This window comes from Amblyomma mixtum, chromosome 3, assembly GCF_055824585.1.
Source record: "Amblyomma mixtum isolate Tamu chromosome 3, ASM5582458v1, whole genome shotgun sequence".
NCBI lineage: Eukaryota > Metazoa > Arthropoda > Arachnida > Ixodida > Ixodidae > Amblyomma > Amblyomma mixtum.
Window position 1 is genome coordinate 228,588,538 of NC_143014.1, and position 16,751 is coordinate 228,605,288.

At 47.2% G+C, this 16,751-nt stretch overlaps 1 pseudogene; it reads left to right on the forward strand.

Moving 5' to 3' along the window:
• Positions 1 to 323: 323 nt before the first annotated feature.
• Positions 324 to 6,885, forward strand: LOC149353944 (uncharacterized; annotated as a pseudogene).
• The last annotated feature ends 9,866 nt before the right edge of the window (positions 6,886 to 16,751 follow it).

Here is a 16,751-nt window from a genome sequence, read left to right on the forward strand (position 1 = left end):
CAGCTTTCTGAGGGGCTATTACGACGTGCACGATGGAACCTTGAGGAAAGAGGCCGGCATAGCAGTTTGTAATCTCTGCCAAAATACCTTCACTGCTTTACACCATGTTCTCTACCGAAGCCACATCTCGTTCCTAGCTCCTCGATCGTTAGAGCATCGCTGAGAATTGCCATTGCTCCATCTTGCGCAAGCGCCACAAAGAAGAGGATGCCAAACAGCAGTTAGAAGCGCCCGTGCGCACGGGTAGCACCTTCCTCGTTCAGAATTCGCCGATTCGAACACAGACACTGCTCTGGGCGTTCCTTCTTTCTCGACGAGTGGCCATGCAGAGTGACTCTTTGAAGACAGCTCCGCCTGGACCTTCTGTCGGAGCGTCGCTTATTTCGCCGCGCTTGCCGACTCCTTGTTGGCGTTGCGGCGCCATGCGAGGACTGGGCTCCTGCCTCGGGAGGGGCGCGTGCAACGCGGACTCTGCGAATGGGCCAGCTGAGCGGCCGACAGTCCCCGAGCCCCACAGGGGCCTAGTCGTCTCGGTCCGGTTCTGCGACAGCAAACGCGGGGTTCAGGGAGGTGGTGCCGGCCGCTGCTACCGATCTGCACGTCGTTGTCCACGGAGGCTGCATGTCCGGGAGAGCCCTCAGCTTGGCAGGGCCGTCAGCCTTCCACCCACCGACCACCGCGGTGCTTTGACATCGAAAGCTTCTCCGGTGAGATTCTTCTAAAGAAAGATGAATCGAAAAACGCTCGATTTCTTGTGGTATTTTGGTCAAGATCAAATTTTTGGCTTTTTTATTAATACTCCAACTTGGAAGTACCCTCGCTTAGCAAGTCAGGCCGGCGAGGCACTTGGGATAGCTTTAAGAAGTTCGCAAAATAAAATTTTTTACTGACGGGTCTGGGTTTGCAATATCCGTTGGGGAAAAAAAATTCCTAGTGGTGCAATGGGAGTTTACAAGTCTGTTCAAGCTGCATTGATTTTACATTTAATTATTTCCTTTTCGCCCTGAGAATGATCGCCTCCCATATTGTCTTTAAATGTTTGTTTCGCCATCGCATTTTGTTGTCATGCTCCGAGTGTTTCTGGTGTGTCCTTGCTCCTTAAGGCTGCGAGGTGGTGCGTGGCTAATAGGATGCTTGAACTCGCCATCGCTTTTCCGTTCCGCTGCTGCATCGGCTTTTGAGAGGTGGAGACTCCTAGAGGGGTATAGAGTGTGGGTGGAGCTTAGGGCGGATGCATTTCTCCGCAGTCTAGAAGCTGCACACGCGCGGGAACACACACACACGCACACGCACACGCACACGCACACGCACACGCGCGCGCACACACACACGCACACACACACGCACACGCACACGCACACGCACACACACACACACACACACACACACACACACACACACACACACAGCTGCCGCGGTGGCTCAGTGGTTATGGTGCTCAGCGGCTGACCCGAAAGACGCGGATTCGATTCCGGCCGCGGCGGTTGAATTTCTTTGGAGGAAAAATTCTAGCGGCCCGTGTACTGTGCGATATCAGTGCACGTTAAAAAACCCCTGGTGGTCGATGTTCTTGGAGCCCTTCACTACGGCGTCCCTCATAGCCTGAGTCGCTTTGGGACGTTGGGATTAAACCCCAAAAACCAAACAACCAAACCAAACACATACACACACACGCACACACGCACGCACGCACACACACGCACACACACGCACGCACACACATTGGCTGTGGTTTAGCTCTGGTTAAACACAGCTGGGAGCGATAGCTTTGCACCACTGGCTACGCCTAGTGAACGTTGCCGAACTGGCACATCGTTCTCTGTCGTCGCTGATCCACTTTACAGGGCTACACATGCTCGCGGAACCGTGTCATTATTACGACGCTTCTCGAGCCGCTTAAGCTCGACGCTTCTTGAAGGTCTCATTACGGTTCGCACGACTGGCTCCTTTCTCGGACTCATCCTCGGTAAGAGCCCTGATTGCATCCCCTTCGCGGCATTTTTCCAGGCGTTCGATGCGCTGTTCTGCTGTCTCCTCAGCAAGCCGTCCACGCTTGGTCTCATTCCAGCGTGCATGTGCCATAGACGGCCCATCATCCTCCTTAACGGCTTATCTACTGACGAACCAACTGTCTCTGTATATACATACCCCGTACCGGGCGGCTAGATGACGTCGCACCAGATAGCGCACCGAACGCTTTTGCCGATGGCGAGCGCAACGGTTAGGTGACGTCATACCAGGCGGCGCGGCAGAGCGGCGAAGCGCAGGTGCGGCGGTTGCTAGGCAACGGATCTTGCGGCGGCACCGGCGCGCAGCTGCAGCCAAGGGCATACGACCGAGGTGCGACCAAGCTCGACGAGGCTAAGTGGCTGGCGTAGTGAAGATATCGCTTCAAAATGCGTGCACACACACACCCGCACACGCACACAGGCATTCACACACGCGCGCACAGGCACAGATATATGCGCCCGCAGACGCACGCACACGCACCGCGCACACATGCAGACACGCGCGCAAACACACGCGCACACGAACACGCACATACACACAATCGCACAAACATATGCATGCGCGCACACACGCACACACACATACACATGCGCACACGAACACACACGCGAACACACACTCGCGCGCACAAGCACGTGCCATACACACACAGCTCACATGCAAACACATGCGTTACATACACACGCGCAGACACACACGCAAAGACTTAGACACATGCGCACACACATGGGCACTTAAGCATGCACACACGCACACATGCACACGAAAGCATGCAGACATGGGCACACACGCGCATGCGCAAAAATACACGCGGACATACAAAAAATAACGCTCGAGCCAGCTTTGCCAATTGAAACTTCGTGCGTGAGGACAACTACAGTAATCATGTTTAGAGGAATGTTTGCTGGTGGTCACAGCTTGCTTCCTTTAGAAATGAGTGCTCCTCGTTTTGCACGCCGCTTCAGCAGTCGGTGGCGCATATCTTGCGGCCGCGGCAAGCACCCAGGCCCATCGGGGCTTCTGTTTTAAGGAATTCAGTTTTTAGATCACCTACTGTTGTGCTGCTTTTGAGTGGTAGTTTTGCATTTGTGGTCTTTTAAAGCGACAACTTTATGGGTCCCGTTCTGCAGAAAGCCCAGTGAAAAATACGGATTGGTCGAAAAGGAGGCTACTTCACACTTATTGACGCGGGTTTCCGTATTGCTTAAAAGTTTTGAAAACTGGTGAATACAAGGTGGCAACATGACTGAAGCGCCGGTAGCGTATCGAAGTATATGAAGTTAAGGATTTGCGGGAAAAGAAAATTTAGGTAATTAGTCGGGAACTGAGCCGGTATACATTCGACTTTGCCAATACCACAAAGTCCTAGGCCTATCGGGGGCAGCTAATCTTCTTGCAATGATTGCTATTTTAGAGCGCCTACAGGAGCGCTGCTGTGGCATAGCGGTTTTTTAAGGGGGGCTTTTGTCTAACTCCTTTAAAATTCAACCTGTCTCAAATCGTTCCATGTTGCAAAAACTCCATACATTTCTTTTTGAAGGATTTGCAAGTTTCCTGAAGTCAGAATTTAAAAAGCAAACTAATTGTTCTTAACTATCAGACTGGTCAAACAACACCGAAAATCGATGAAAACTATCGACGAAGGCACTCTCAGAGTTTGTTGCACTATTGCGTAGTGCGCTCGTTCTTCCGGAAAGCCCCAGTTACATTTAACAGGGATGTCCCATACATTCTTGGTGAAATAATAATTTACAGTGCTTCTGTGAAGGTGCCTTAGCGTTTTGAGAATCAAATATGAACCTTTCATGCGTGGTGTTACTCACAGGCATTGCTAGCACTTACCTTGTTTATTTATTTAACTCCAAAAGTGAGACTTTACATGAGAGTTGGGCGGGTGGATGGCGATAAATTGTAACATGCTGGTGGTATACACGACTATGATGAGGAGCTTCTCTGATGGCAGTCTTCAGTCGCGCAGGATCAACGATGAGCGCCACATGGTTGAGAAGGCAATTCCAGTCAAGAGCTGTGCGCACGAACAATGACTCGTGAAACGTATTTGTGTGGGCACGTGGATTTGGTTCAAGATAAATAACTGTTAACTGTCAGCGCAAGGTTATCAATCCTCATTCTCTAAGTCAGAAGTAACGGTCAGTTCGGTGGTGTTCCGTGTTTCCTACATGCGTGCGTTAAACTTGCGTAGTGTTCTATTCCTAGCTGTCATGGATTGCCAACTTGCCCGATCAGCCACGCACGCAGAATCTACACGTGTTGGTATCAAGAACCAAAATCTCTGATTTACATGGAGCAGCGACTGCAGCCGATGTAATGGTGTTTCCCCCGCTAATCGCTACTCTTGAGCACGGAACATCCAGGTCAACGTAGTCGAAGTTGCGCGGAAGCTTGGTGGGCAGACTTTTGAACGGTGATTTTCCGCCTGTATGCGTAGTCTGTGCTGTGCTACTTCCGTCTCCACGAGGCTACTCCCGCACTACTATATGTGCCTATCAAAGAGCCCTCTTATCGCCTCTCTCGGAATGCGCGAAGGCAGAGCATGCGGCGCACATTTACAAAATCATTTCTTGCTTTATCCAGTCTAATCCTATGCTAGATTCTGCCAACATGCATACCGATGAAAAAACGATGTACTTCTACTAGGAAAGGTGCAGTGATTTTTTAACTGATTAGAGGAAAGGCACTTAGGTGCCGTTTACGTTTGAAGAGGTGTGAATTTTTGCCAGCGCACTGCATGCCATTGGTGAACAATACAAGAAATATGTGGACCGGAATAAAGATGTAGCAATAAAAAGTTCCTGAAGAAGTTTTTTGCAGCGCAGGCCATCCTGATGTTCTAAATTTTGGGCACGAGACCCTTACATGACCCAACACTATTGCCTAGGAGGCGTACTTAACTATGTATAACTGAGAGAGGAAAGTTCCTAATAGGTTTTGTGGCAGAAAAAAAAGATACTGACAATGAAAATCGATCTGTGATATACTGAGAACCGATATGTGATAAGCGACAAGCGATGAAGGTTCAATTGGAAAAATGTGTGCAAAGCGCTGCTCGTTGATTTAAGAACAATGAGGAAACCGAACTGTGATATATGATACGATGATCTATATTAGATGTTTATTTTCTCTTCGTAGTGCCGGATTTACAACAAAAAATTGGCTGTGGTTTAGCTCTTGTTAAACCGGATAAATTGCGTTAGCAATGGCCACCTCGGTAATCCGCTGTTTTTCTAGTCTTTGCGCGCGTTCCTCTCGCGATTCTTCGGTGCGTTGCCTTCGCCTGGTAGCACTGCGGCGTTCCTGAGCAGTCAGGTGTTGAGATTTATCGGTGACCGATGACGTGGAACCACTCTGCAAGGTAGAACGTTGCCGCCGAGCTGCACCCTTAGCACGACACTTTGCAAGACGTTGTTCACGCTGTTAAGGCGTCTCTTGTGCACGTTGTCGCTTTCTCGCTTCTTACTGTCGCTGCCTCTTCTCCTTAGAGGGCTGCATAGCAAAGCATTCACGCCAAAGCAAGCGGGAATTTATAGACGCTTAACAGCGTGGCAGGATGGGCACCGCCATATTTGGTCACGTGACCATTCCGTCACGCTACCAGGGAGTCCACAGAACGTCATCGCCCATTCGGCTGTACGCCTTGCTCGTCGGTATATTGGTTTCGGAGGAAACGAAAAGTCACTGTCTCGCATATCTCGGTAGACACCTGAACCTCGCATTAACAGGAAAGGAGTAAGATGGGAGACGCGCCTTTGTTCATTCCAACCCATCGATTTAGCATGGCGGAGTGGTTAGCGTGCTCGTCTCTCACTCCGGAGACCCTGGTTCGATTCCCCACCTCGACCAATTTACAACTCGGTGTTAATTATTTATATGGTCTGACTAGAGATTAGGCTAATTGCTTAAGTATTATTACTCACTTATTCATTAAATATCATTCAAAACAGCTAAATTAATTCAACAGTACGCATGACATCCGTATCACAGCTGGGTTGTTTAAGGGTCACTTGACGTTCGTACACAAGGTGCGCAGCAGCGTGTCGCACTGCGCCGCAATGCTGCTAACGCCGGCTTCGAAAGCCAGTAGTGGCTGACCTCCTAGGGGCGCCATCTGTCGTAGAGAAAGCCAACTGCACTCGCCGCTTCCGTGCGGCTCTCGCCACTGCCGTGCGGTGCCGTGGTGGCGGAGCGCGGCTGAAGCAACCGCGCGCCACCTGCTCGGCTCAGCGGCTGTTCAAGGTCATCTGTCAATACTGACCGGGGCTACGCGATGGGGCGAAACCTACAGTATTATTGGTAACGCAATGAAATGCGGTCAAATCGGGTATGTTTTCTTGATTACTCATTCGAGTGTGTTTTACCTGGCCACTCAGCTGCTTCTGCTACGGTTAAAGCGACATAATGGTAACATAATGGTATTTAATCGTATACGGCTAGCGCCGTTGAGGATGGTGTACAACCTTTAATCGTTATTTCGCCTCCACTATTCCAGTTTTAATAATTCGTTCACCAGGACATTCCACAAAAATAAAAGCGTGACGGCATGGATCCTTTTCTTTCGGCACATAATTAGTGGCTGATCTGTTTTTTTTAGCAAGAGAGTGTTGGGTATACCCACATCGCTTTGCATTTCTCTTCGGAAGTACCTGAGTGGACTTCGTCTATTAACTTGTCTATTAACAGCCCAGGCCCGGCTACCCGGCATACGTGGACAGCGACGTGTGTTTTGGACGTCCAGCGTATTCCCCTATGCGGAATGCGTTATGGGCTGGGCCGTGCACCGCCTCTCTCACCACCATCACTTCCAAGGCGCTGGCAGTGCTTAAGCGGGCGCAACGCACCGGAGAGGTCCCGCGGTAGTCGTCGCTGGGTGATCTCGGCTGCTTTTCCCCGCCCGGCCTGTGTGAGTGGAATCTCGCAGACGCCTGCACACTTCTCATAACGATCTTAAACTTACACTCGGAACACTACGAGAGAGAACACCTCGCAGTTCTTCCACTCCTGGCACCCTGGCGGCTCACCAGCGCCAGTGGCTTCCTAACATTTTGCTAGCAGTTGGAGAAGAGCCAAACGCATCTACTGCATTGCGCCCGAAGGTTACTACGCGGCTCCACTCACGCGTAGTGTCCCGCAGTTTTGAGGATCCTATTCGTATTCTCTTCGACGAAATAGTCGCCGGCAATGACGCGAGTTCTTTTTATCTGCATTTAAGGGGGTATAGTACATTTGGCACAGTAGAATATAATTTAGTAAATATGTTTACTAGCTTAAAAATCGCATTATGGACAGCACATGTTAAGAAACAGAGACTAGTAAAACAAACTGAATGATATTTTAAACCTCTGCGTCTCTGTATGATGTGGTTTTCTTGCTTACTTGCCTTCACTAGCAGGTGTTATTTGTACTTCGTCCTGCTTGTGGCATTCTGGCGAGCGCTCCTCGCTTTTCTTCTTAGCGGCCCGTTATTAACATTGGCTGGCAATGTTTTCAGGAGCTATGTGGAAGCAGAGGCAGAGATAGTTTGAAACAGGTATCTATCTCTCATGCTTATTAACCCTTACAAAAATCTCTGGTGAGTTTCTGATAAAATGTCAATAATTTCAGACATCACACTCATCGGTATTTCTGATGACTTCGGAGTTCACTTTTTGATCCATTGGTGACGAAAACTGGCCACCGATTTTCTGATTAAGACGTGATGTATGTTTTCCTGTATAAATTCTTATGAATTTCTTTTGCATACAGCTGAATACATGATATATTTCTGAATTGTTTATAATGCAATGAAAGCAGTGTTATGGCAAAAAAAAAATTAAATGTCGTGAATTCCATTTTTTTTACCGTCTCTTTAACATCACACAAAAACCGCTGCGGCGAAGCTCTCCTACATGTAAACATTCGCTAGACTATTCTATGTGCTACTTTCGCTGAAACGTGGAACAGCCCAGGACCATAATCTGCCAGTAATTGCTGTAAACAGTTTCCATCGTTCTCTGAAAGGAGCAAGTATCATGGTCGAGAACAGGACTTACAATCTCTGGAAATGCATACCGCACCGGTACATTAACCTGATCTGTACATCATAGCGCAGGCTCATGCTTACATAGTGCCAGTAAGCCGCCCCCTAACAAGTGCTAGTGCGACGCGGTTATTGGTTTAGATTTCTACGATAATTTTGTCGTAATAGACGCAATCATCGGCTGCAAATTTGTGTTCGTTGAAATGCATCATTGCAGCATGAGAAATTTAAAAAAGCGTCTGGTGTGGCGCGAAAATTTTGAACCATGTGGAAGACTCTTTCATTCAATCGTCGGTTACATTCCGTCTTAGGCTGCCAGCTACACTGGATTGCGTTTACATTCCTTCCAGAGTGACGTGTGTCCCTGTAATTGTCTTTTAGAGGGGGCGGGGGTATTTGGTAGTTCGTTGTTTAACTATCCGAACAATGTGTAAACGACCAGAGTATCATCACTTGCGCAACATTTCGATATTTAAATATACTGTGCCGGATGGAATAAAGGCAAACGTATCGCCAAATCGCCGTTTGATTTTGATGAATGGGATCTAGGCTCCTCCGTGTTTGTTGCATCGGTAAGAGGGGAAAATAGCTTTTCCAAGTGTCGTCCTCCCAGACACTTTTTTTGGCATTCAGATGAGGAGGTCTGTGCAGTTAACAGTTTACATCAGCAACTAAGACTTGATGGTCTGCAGATTTCAAGGAGAATATAAAAAAAGCTTCGTGACCAATGGCATTCGTGATTTTGAATTCCGGTTTTTCCTGAAGCCCAATGATATTGCCTAATCGTGATGAGTACGTAGTCTGTCTGTGACCCTAACAGAAAAACTGCGCTGCAGTAAACAAATTTTTAAGGAACGAAACAGCGTAACTAAAACGAAGGACCAAGAAAAAGAGAGACACGAGAGACACGCAGCGCGTGTTCCTGTCTCTCTTTTTCTTGGTCATTTGTTTTAGTTGCGCTGTTTCGTTCCTTAAAGATGCAATACCAACTCGCCCACTATGCTATGTTGCTACAAGTAATCAAATATTCCGTGCGATATTTTTTTCTTTCCTACCCGCAGTCTTTACTTACTCTGCACGCAGACTGTAGAATTGATTTAAAGAGGTCGGGGCCTATGTGCCTGTATTAATTGAAGCGGACTTGCAGTCTTCAATTTTTGTTTTATTTTTCCTGACGCAGGCCTCTATTTTTTTTTCTTTTTACGCAGATCGCTTCCGCTTCTGGGCCACGGTGCACCGCCTGTATGGTGAAGGCGGTACTTTGGGGAATTTTTTTTCCCCAACCTTTAATTTTCTGTTAAATATAGCGTGTTTTAATTGGAAATGTACTTCATTAAAAATTACGTATTTGGCTATCAGATGTCTGAACTTTTAAGCGGTACGGTGTTTTGTGAAAATGTAGAAACATGTTTGAATTGCAATGCTCTCATGCATTTCATTTGCTTTGTTCCTCTCAAAAAAGCAGCAATAACAAATTAAAAGTACTTCCTGTGCTGATGACTAAAAAATGAGCTCAATTAAGTGAGCAAAATTAGAAATTACCAAATTACAAGCATCTTTAATGCACAGGGTTCGGAATCAATTCTAAGAGAGCTGTTTTAAAAGGAAACAAGAGAGGCTGAGAATGCAATGGTGTAATTGACAGGGGGCTTTTTTGAAGTGTAGAACTACGTCAGTGCTATCTCGTAGCACGGGTGGCCTGGCTGCTGACAGTTCCTGTTTCAATTCGAGCTTTGAAAACGCAGGCTGTCTGCTGCTCTCTAGTGATCGATACGGGCCGGTTGCTCGCGCTGAAAAGGGCGCTGCGCCGCTTGGAGAATGCGGCATTATGTTACCGCTTCGCATCAGGGCTATAACACGTAATAAAAAAAGACTGCTTCCTAGCACGCCCACATTGGGGCCATTGTGAGCGCGCGCCGCTGGCTCTCTGGCGGTGACATCACCAAAGCACTACAGTCACACGTGCCATCCTGGAATGAGGGTATTAACTGTGCAATCCACAAGTCGGCGCAGCGAGGGTATCGAAGGCGCGAGTCATTTGCGCCAAATTCAATGTTGCAAGAGTTTTGCGCATCGTAAAGAACAACTCAATCCGCAGAAATACGACCATCAACAGTGTATTGAAGACATTGTTGCGCCGCCTCTTTCTGCACTTTTGGCTACTACAAACCAGTATATACAACCACCACATGAGCGGTTTCCGACGTCATAAGCCTACGGGTGGGTAAGGGGAACACCTCCCCCTGCAGAAACTCGGCAGCAATGGATAAACGGGTTAACAAATGTGCATGGCCAAAAGCCAGTTCGTGCGCTTCAAGACGATTGGGTGCGTGCGGCATAGGAAGAAAACTTTAGCGGTCCTCCTCGCCTGCAATTCATTACCATATTTGTTTTGCTTTCCTGAGTCCTATATGCCTTAGTGGCTATCATGGTTGGATTATAAAGCCATTTTTTTGTGTGAAGCTGAGATTGGGCACTGACCGTAGGGGTCGGCTACGAAAGGGTGGCCTCTATATAATCAAAGAAATTAACGCTTCTTGATAGTCATCGAGAATTACGCTTACTTTGCCTCATCTGCGCCCTAAATCATTGACAGGGAAATATGAGCCGGAAAATAGTCCAAAAGTGAAAAGGGTCACTGGAGGCGCGTTTTGAAAACAAGCTTAACGGTCGTTGGTCTTTTAGTACCTTCGATATTTTGGGTCAGCGAAAATATTTTGAAGAAGCCGTTGCAGTGCTCTCAGTGCGCGGATAATGAAGGCTCCTTACGTCTGTTTAGATGCATGCTGAATTAGGCAGGAGCTGTAAGCACTGAGGAAATGTCTGGAATATAGAGCAATTGCAGGAGGATTGGCTTCACCCGAGACGGCATACTGGCAAGGTAGCGAAAGAAAGCCGTGATCTTGTGTGCAGTAAAGAACGCGGTCAGGTATCCAGGCTGACATTACTTCAAATTCTGCAATAAATCTGGTTTGTCACGGGACACCTATATTTTAGCTGCCCCTGAGAGATCCACTAGACTGAACCAATATAAAGTAGTAGGCCCATACTTCTCCAGGACAATACTTTACCAGAATTCGCACTTTCCCCTCAAAACACATCAGTGGAACTATTTGTCTTCATTTATTGTTGAATGTTCCAGTGAAAATATGTTTGCTGAATTGTTACTGCAAAACATGCAACCCCCTCCTGCTTGAGGAGCGCTGCTGCCTGCAGTATTATAAAAGAATTCAATGGCCCGCCGAGGTGGCTTAGTGGTTACGGCGCTGGGTTGCTGACCTGAAAGACGTTGGCTCGATCTTCGCTCCTGGGGTCGAAATTCTATGGAGGTGAAATTCTAGAGGCTTGTGTACTGTGCGATGTCAGTGCAGTGCACGTTAAAGAACCCCACTTCGTGAAAATTTGCGTGGCACTTTACTATGGCGTCCCTTATTACCTGAGTCCCTTTGGGACGTTAAACCCCCCATAAACATAGGTCAAATAAAAGCAATTATAAAATAGAAGCAAGGTTCCCGACGCATCTTCAAGAGCAGGCATTGAGCCTTGTTCCGGAAAGCCAAGATGGATAGAGGGGGAATTATTCTGTGAGGAGCTGCTGTAAAATCGCAACTTTTTTGCGTGCAAGTGTGCAGGCATGAAATTTAAGCGATCTTCATGATTTTTTTTGTGGTACATACAGGGTCTGTTCTGAAAGTAGTAGGACTGGTTTTTTCCTGGGCGAACGGGCGGACGAGAGGCGGTCTTCGCGTGCACGATCGTTGAAGGGGGATATTGGGAATGCTGGGGAAAACCGGCAGTCGGCTCTCGACCGTTGAGGAGAGCAGGTCGCTTGTACTGTGAACCCCTGTCGAAACGTCTCGTCACGCAGAATCATAGAGCGTTTACTGGATCCGCGATACGCGATCAAATTTTGTGTAAATCTTGGTAAAACGGGCAAAGAGACTCCCAACATTATTAAGGAGGCCTACGGTGACGCTGCCATGGGTAGATCAGGTGTTTTTTTAGTGGCACAAAATGTTCCGAGAAGGTCAGGAAACAGTGGAAGACGACGACCGCTCCGGACGCCCTTCGACCAGCAAGGCCAACGAAAATGCGTACCGAATGAAACATTTACTGAACAGTGATTGTAGAATGAGTATCAGAATGATTTCTGATGACTTGAGCATTCCTCAAACCCAAGTTTTTGAGATCGTGACAGAAAACTTAGCTATGAGGAAAGTGTGCACGAAGTTGGTGCCGGGAGTGTTGTCAGAGGAGCAAAAGGCCAACCGGAAAGCGACCTGCCAGGATCTTCATCATGTGAATGAGGACCCCGATTTTTTACCAGCACAAGGCGGCAACGCTGCCTCAGGCCCCCTACAATCCCGACTTGGCCCCGCCAGACTTTTTTCTATTCCCGAGAATAAAATCGACGCTCAGGGGTAAACATCACGGATCGGTAGAGGCGGTTCAACAGGCCGTGACGAGGGAGCTAAACAGCATTCCGGTCCAGGCGTTCCTGGAGGCTTACAAAAACTGGAAAACTCATTGGCAGCAGCGTGTAGGTGCAGAAGGGTGCTACTGCGAAAAATTCTAATCGTTTGTACTATTCCCTTGAATAAATTTTTATTAAAAAAACGAGTCCTACTACTTTCATAACAGACCCTGTAGGTAAGTCGATATATTCGTGTGTATTGCTCAGGTTTCCATCTATTCCAGTGAGGAGAGTCACGTCGAGTGATAGTTGGTTGAGCGGGCCGGGAGTATCGAATGTCGCAGTGTGAAGAAAATGACAACTATTGCACGGATCGGTTGAAGAGGAAAATTTCATACACACGACGAACATAAAACCCTGCCGCTGTCGGATGATACTTTGTTATTTACATTGCTATTAACGTCCACCATGACTGTTAACCGGCAAAACCACCACAGGAAATCAATCTGCTGGTTTTGCAATATGAGTATGCGAAGTACATGGTCTTTGCCAAAGGTGACCAAGGAACAAAGTTTGCTTCTCAGCCACATAGTGGAGCCACTACAACATCCTTAAAACCAACGCGTGTCGAAAGGTGAGCGCCAAGGCTCTTCTGACCTTACATATATTTAGAACTAAAAGGGCGCCATGAGTGTTCCGTTTCCCGGCTAAGAAACAAGCCCCTTTGCTTGGTTACTTCTAGTCCAGGAGTTGGACACCAACCTCAGCGTAGCTTGGAGTTTTGTTTCATCCCGGAGTACATGAATGCATACGACTGTCTCGCTTGATAGCAGGCGTCTATTTGAAGGCACAACGAGACAGAAGTTCAGATGAAAATATCTTCCCCATGACCACATCCACGCGCTGTGTCCAGGAGCTCAGGAGGTAGGACAGGGAAGACAATGTTGAACAGGGAAGTAATTTGAGCTCATCCCTGGGGAAAGAGCGAATTTCAAAAACGGCGGCAGTGACCCTAATAATTTGAGAAAGATTAAGAAAGGCTTAGGAATTATTGGCGCCACGTAAAATAGTAGGCGCAATGAGATAGCTCCAACTGCTGAGAAGAAACCGAGGAAGCGGACTGCGGCACTTTCAACTCGGCGGATGAGAAGCGGTTTGCAACACTGAGATTATTCTATTTCTATCTCAAGTCATCACAGTCTTCCTGATAATACGGCGTACTGAGCCTTTTGCTCGCGTACTTTATCTTTCTCATTAATTTCCGTGGAACAGGTTTTAGTTCCACATAAAGGCCTACATATAGATCTACTGAATAGTAGATTCTCAGCGCGAAAACAACATTCCTGGGCTCAATATTAATTTTTTTATCCATGACTGTTGCGGCATGTTTTTGTTGCCGTCCTTGTTCCACTTTTCGCATTTGTGCGTGACCATGAGCCGTTTTGCGGGTGCGATTTTCTCATTGATGCCGATTTGTTTATCAAGAGGGGTTAAAGCAAGTGTACCGGAAAGCACTAAGATCAACTGCATCCAAAGAGACCGGCGCCGAACTTGGAGGAGGCATTCTTTTTTGGCGCATAATAACGAACTCTTCATTCCGAAATGGGGATTTATTGTGACTGGGGGCAGTTATCCCGTTGTATTGACACACCTCTCTTTTTTTCGTGAGCAGCCGTCAAAGCAGTACCTAAAAAAGAAAACTTGTTCTACAGCTTTTTGTTTTGTCGGCTGTTAGTGTGGTGGTTGTGCCCGTGCAGCACTTTTATTTTTCCGTACTGCTGCCAATTTTGCTTCTTTCTCTCCTTTAGTTGAGCTTGAACCTGGCGTATCTCGATTAAAGAAAGAATGTTGAACAATAAAAAACTTTGTGCCTAAAAAACTGTTCAGTGGAAAGCTTTGTTTTCCACGGTGCTTTCTCTGTCAAAGGACTGAATTGGACAGACAGAGGCTACGTCCTTTCCATCTGACTTTAGGAGACAACGTACCTTAAATTCAAGCTCAGACTTGACAGGTTACCATTACAATAAATACATTGTGGCAGCACACTATTAGCTTCACCTAACCAACGCACTCGCCACATTTGCCAGCGACCGTGTTCGTAACGCCGAATTCGGATAATAGTGCTTGGATGTGGGGCGGCCCTTTGTTGTCTCCCTCTCCTGCTTAGCATATGGCGTTCTCGATACCTTCCCTGTTTTTACCGCACTGCAGCGACAATTCTTAGACTAGTCCCCCAATTTAATTCGGTACAGGCAGGCCTATCAAGTACATTTAACCGCGATAAAAACATGCTCTTCTATATTGCTGTTTTACGTATTTGTTTTTAGAACAGCATCGATTGAAGTATGAACCATTAAGCCCAGAGCCACTTTCGAAAGCTCTCAGACGCCGGTATTCCACCTGCGTCTCACAATGTGGCAATGCCAGCGCTTCCAACCTCTGCAGGTGGAAAAGATTTTTCTCCTCCTCCTTTCAGGATTTCAGGCTTTGAAATGTCAGCGCTGCTGTTCAAGCTTCACCGTAAAGCAGTTTAGCAAGGCCCATAGTCTCGTATATTTTTGAACCAGGTGCCACTTCCAATAATAAATGGGGCGCCCATGAATGACTTGATATCGGGCTTTGTGTTGTCTTGCCGTAAATATCGTGTGGTGTGAGATTTATATCTGGTAGCTAAAGATGTCCGCTTCTTGCTAAACTACCAGTACCAAGGCAAAGTCATTTCCGTTCGCGTCAGCTCACATTCGAAACCCTTCAGCGTCACGACTCTTTAACCTAATGGCATCAGCACTGCCAGCGGGTGTTGTGGGTTACCTCAAAGGGATGGTTTAAGTTTACGACATCGGCTACGAATGAAAACAGTACCAGTCCGAGACCCAGTAGGAACTTATCCACGAAATCTGAAAAGCATCAAATGCATTTTCGCAGGTAAAATTGAGATGTTTCGAAGAGAATGCCCGCAGAGCTGACACAAACTTCGCGTGCTGAATAGTCGCCTGAGAAAGAAACACCTGAAATTACGTGTTGATAAAAACGATGCACGGATGAATGAGTGAGTTTTACTGACCTTTTGCACAATTTCTTAGATGAACCACGTCGAGTAGGCTTTGTCATATTTTGTGATCTGGTTGAGCATCATGCAGTCAATTTTCGGTCTTAATTCCTGCTGAGTGTCACAAAATGCGCGTTTTTTTTTTAATACGGCGAATGCTAATTATCAGTTTTCTAATCGTGGATTGAATATCGGATTATGAAACCCTTGTGCCTTTATGTGTGACCGTATCTCCGGTCCCAGCTCGTCATGCCTGGACACACACCCTTTGTGCTCCGAACGCCCAGCTTCAAATACGTGGATGGATTTCTAGGTGAAAACTTGCTTTCTCCGCCCTGGAACGAACATGATGGCAACATGAGACGCTCTTTCTGCTCACCGCAAAGGGATGAAACCCGAATATATCCGTCCGATCTCCCGCTCTTCTCTGTTAGCGGTTCGGAGGTGAAATTATTTATTATGGCATTTTAATGCCTCCTGTCTAACAGTAACTGAATACAAAAATAGCAAAATTTACAGCTTTAACTTAATCGCCTTATGGTTTTATCGCAAAGTCGGGGATCCGCACAGATATTACAAAAAAACGGCGCTCTTGGTTTGCTCACAGTCGCTCGCCGTCTTCTGCGTTTCTTCCATGGCCACTTAATTGCCGCTGACACGCACGCGCACAGAAAAAATGAACTAACATATACCGAACGCAAGATCCGCGCGAACTGGTTTCCTTCATCGTCGCAAAGGACCGATAGTTTACGCAGGCCTCTCTGTTAGGACTTAAAACCAGGATTCGCTGCAGAATGCGTGCTTCGATTAGGGTTTCGCTGCTCTGGCTTCGAACCGAAGCGGTCCGCTAACCCTCAGTCGTTATAGATTAGGAGTCCTGACAGCGAGAGAGGGCACTAAAAAAGAAAACTTCTGTTCACATATTGATAGGCGGTTCCACGGCGAGGACCTCTGATCAGGTACGCAAAGTAGAGGCGCCTGTTTCCTCTGTCACCTATTTGTCGTTACTCCTGCGCACGACTTCGCTGACAGTGGAGGGGGGCATTGTGTCTCACACCTCTAACCTCACCTGTATCACTTGTCTCACATTTTTTTTCGCTTCATGAAATATTTTCTTCTTCCTGAGAATCTAGGGCGGAGGCTAAATGCCATTTTTCTTGCCAGGGCGAGGTCTCTCCGAAAGCCGCCACGTACAGAAGCTCCTAAAATCCTGTCTATTGAAAGAAAATATATTTTTGGCGTGA